At 35.4% G+C, this 4,481-nt stretch overlaps 1 pseudogene; it reads right to left on the bottom strand.

The window, feature by feature from the left end:
• Nucleotides 1–951: 951 nt before the first annotated feature.
• On the bottom strand, nt 952–1,673 carry LOC140640907 (dnaJ homolog subfamily A member 1 pseudogene; annotated as a pseudogene).
• Nucleotides 1,674–4,481: the final 2,808 nt, after the last annotated feature.

Genomic DNA, 4,481 nt, shown 5'->3' with positions numbered 1-4,481 from the left:
GAACATGACTTTTAAACATACAATTAAAGCTATTCATCATAATTTGCTATACTACCAACATTAAATTACAGTTACTTTGGAGCATAAGTTAAATGACTTAAAGTAAGCCTGTCACATACCTAGAAGACATCTTCCTGTCTCATACTGTAAATTAACTTCTCCACGTAAATGTCTCTTCACTCTAAGTTACCCTGCTCCCGAAGTCACTACTCTGAAGCTTATCATAGTCCAAAGAGAAGGAAAAAAATGTAACCAGGACTGTCATACACACACACACACACACACACACACACACACACATATATATAGTTTTTTTTAAAGATGGCATAGCAGAGGGGAATGCAATTCTACAAATGCAAGCCCTCAAGCAGCAGCATATGATAAACCCCTTCTTTTTATACCTACCCAGAGAGGTATCCTTCCTATCACTGATACCACAGGCCAAATTACATAGCATGTCATCTTCAAGTAACACTTGAGGCAATGGAATGCAGAGGCATCACAATGAATCCCATTTAACATAACTACAGACCAACACTTCTCTGCAAATTAATAAAGTCTTTGTCTGATTGCCAATTAAATACAAGTTTTAACTTCATAGTTTAACAATTAAGGATCAAACACTGCTAGTCAATACACCTAGCATTTGAGTCTGAACTGTTTCATATATATAGAGCTGCAATCAATTATAAGGTATGGCCTAACAAATGTTAGGGGAGATTTTTTTTAAGTAGTTTTTACAAGTATTAAACGTATCTTGCACACTGAAGCCATCATATACAGGGCAAAGTCAGAGCTTTTATATTTGAGTTTATTCTTCTTTTAACTTTTAAAACTGTATTGTAGTTGAATATTAAAACAAAAACAATAGCAAATAATGAGCTATGATTATAATCCTTCACTCATTCACTACTGCATATAAAATACCAGCAGTGTTATTCACTGATCCCATTAAGATGTCTGACACTGAACATCACCTCTAGGATGATGTTCACCATCCTCATATGCTTCCCCATTGTAACCGCGCAGTCTTTCCTGATTGGGATCAAAGTCCATCAGTTCTACCTGGTCCATTTCATCAGTCTCTTCCACTTCCTTGCTCTCAGGTAGGAGTTTTTCCAGCCAAAGAAATTTTATCAGGAGAGAGAAAGCCGTTCTTGGGGAAGTTTACCTTAAATTCAATGATTAGGCAACCCTTCTCATATGGTCTACGATAAATTGGCATGCCTTCAGTTTACCACACATTTGATATCCCCATGCTTGACAGTCTGACCTGGATGAGAGGTGATAACGATGGTTCGGTTGTCAAGAGTAGATACTGGCTTTTGAAAGCCGCACAGGGTTTCAACCAGCTGTATATCCATACACATGAAAAGATCATCTCGCTGAGTAAAAACAGCATGGTCCTTCTGATCTAAAACAATGATAATATTTCCTGGTTCCAGTCCTGGTTCTTGGTCTCCCTCACCACGGAATGTTACCTTCTGGCCATCTTTCATACCTTTGTCAGTATGCACTTCTAGAATCTTCTTCTCTTGAACTATCTTCCTTCCGTTGCAGCTTTTACATCTATCTTTAGGACTGATCCGTTCCCCATGGCCCTGGCACTCTATGCACACAGACTGAATTTGCTGAACCATTCTAGGTCCTATCTGATGAATTCTTATTTGCATTCCAGTAACTTCGACAATTGGGACAACGTTCGACTACTCCTTTCTTACCATCTTGGCCTTTACATTTATTGCAAATCACATTCTTTTACAGAGCTAGTTTTCTTGTTGCACCATTATATAAATCTTCTAAGGTTACTGAGAGTTGATGTACAATATTTTTACCTGTCCTTTCTCTCTGCATCCTTCCTCTTCCCCCAAAAAACATATCAAAGATGTCCATGGGGGAACCAACACCACCACCAGCTCCACCTTCTTTAATTGCCTGTTCTCCTCCTTTGTCATATAATTCCCTTTTCTTTGCATCAAAGAGCACTTCGTAAGCTTGAGAAATCTGTTTAAACTTCTCTCCTTCCTGTAAGCCTTTTTCAATTCCTTCTGGGTGGCATCGGCTTTGACCGCCAAAACATCATAGTAAGTAAGTGGTTTCTTTCACCGTTTTCTACAGCCGGTGAGAGCACTGAGGAGGGTGTGGGGGAGTGGGAAGGAGCGCGTTGTTGGGCACAGCTTGGGCAGCTGGGGCTCCTCCACGTCTCACAGAGCGTTCTGGAAAGTTCGATCAATTTTTTTTTTTTTTTAAACCTTTATTTTTGAGAACTGTACTTCTAAGAGGATTTATAAACAATGCTATGAGTTTATCAAATGAGTTCATTTTCCTTGTGATAGAGCAAAAGCTTTGAGTGGCTTTAAGCTACAGTGCATCTTAGTGGGCTCCTAATTCCCAAAATTTAAAGATAGACAAGGTCTAATATCTCTTGTCTCAATTACATCTAGTAAATGAAAGTGAGTTTATATATACATATTTTTTTTACCTATTGTGAAGAGTTACAAATCCATGTGTCCAAAATAGTTTCAGGGTGCCCCATTTCTCAGTTGTTTGAGCATCCAGCTCTTGGTTTTGGCTCACATCATGATCTTGGGGGTTGTGGGACTGAGCCCTTCATCAGGTTCTGTTCTCAGCGTGGAGTTTGTTCCTCTCCCTACCCCCTGCTGTGCTCGTTCTAAAATAAATAAAATCTTTAAAACAAAAACAAAAGCAAACAAAACAAAATAAAATAGCTTCAAAAGGGCATGCCTGTGACTTTTGTTTACATATTTTTCATTGTTTTAAACTTTAATATTTGAGTAGAGTTGATACAGTGTTACATTAGCTTCATGTGTAAAACATAATGATTCAACTTCACTGTATGTTATGCTATGCTCAGGACAAGTGTAGCTACCATCTGTCACCATATACAAACCTATATGTGACTTAAAATAAAGGAAGAATAAGAGATAATATTGTTAATCCATTAAGGTTTTTGGACTTTACTTGATACCATAATGTAGCTTACCATGTCCTGACTACTATAGAAATATTCTCTGATTTTTAAAAATATTAATGAGTATAGGAACATGTTGATACATAAAAGTAAATGTATCGAACATTTGTCATTTCATACGCTTCCTACTTTTCTCATTTTCTATATGTGCATGACACTGTGTTAAGCATAGATATGCCATATTGCAAACTGATCTCTCTGTAGAATTACATGTAAGTACCTAAAAATTTTACTGTGACACTGTGACATGACATATATAAATATATATGTTATTTCATATTAATATATTATTCATATATATTTCATATATATTAGCTAAGATTTTCATTGTCGAAACCCCAAATAATTTCAGAAGACATAGTTTATTAATTCCTTTAGTATGAAAGTGAGAGTGGAAAAATCTTATCACTCACTTTATAGACAGTTATACAGATACACTTAAAGATTAAAAGACAGTGATGATAGGAGAGAATTTAAGTCCCTTTTTCTAGCCCTCACATGTTTTCTATATTTCAACTTGTATAAGCTCATTCTCTGCTATACATTTGGCAATTGGGAAATGAGAGAAAATTATCTCTCTGGGGAGCAAAATGACACTGATAAACTTTGCAGAGACTCGACTGCCAACACTTCTCCAACTTAAAGGACTTTTCCTTTCTGACACAGAAAATTCAGTAGTTATAAATGAAAAAGAAAAAACTTAAAAAGAAAATTTCTTCAAAGAACTAGTTTAGAGTAAAAAATAAGAGTAAAAAATGAGAAGTATCAGAAGAAATATAAGGTCATCAAAATTACTCAGAAAAAAGAGGATTTTCTTTTTTTTTTTTATACACAAATCTGAATCATCTCTAAAGGTATAATTAACTGAGATGGAAAAGAGAACACTGCACCAAACTATAAGTAGGTCAGCTCATTTGAGGTTCTTGGCTGCATAGCCTCTGACAGCTGGCTGAATATATATATATATATTATATGTATATATATTATATATATAGTATGCAGGTTCCAGTGATTTATTAGTCTTTCTTTCCCTAATGTCTGTTATATACATTTTTTAAAAAGTGGAAAAGAAAACCTATAGCTTTTCCTTTTTGCTTAGCAAAGACCTACACTGGAGACTTGAGTGTAATTATGAAATGGAGTTAGCTGTATCCAAGTACATGAAACACATTTTTAATTACGTTTAAACACAGAGGAACTATGATTGATGAAAGAAAGTTTTGGTATTTTTCTAGTGCTATAGATATTTTACCTAAATTTTACTTCAGATAATAATTTCTAACATTTTAAATACTGAACATAAATCTTTCTCACTAAACACCCATAGACAATTGAACACAGAAGTATTAGTATTCCTCTCCTTAAAAATCCTTAAATTTTGCAAGTAATAAAATTCTAGGAAAGAAAGTGACCTGTTTCCAGACACAAGCAAATCCCACCATGCCTGATTCATGAGATTCATTTGACCCATTTCAAGGACGTCCGCAGC

This window comes from Canis lupus, chromosome 10 (assembly GCF_048164855.1).
Source record: "Canis lupus baileyi chromosome 10, mCanLup2.hap1, whole genome shotgun sequence".
Lineage (NCBI taxonomy): Eukaryota > Metazoa > Chordata > Mammalia > Carnivora > Canidae > Canis > Canis lupus.
The sequence above is the reverse complement of the archived record's forward strand: the minus strand, read 5'-3'. Positions and strand labels throughout refer to the sequence as shown.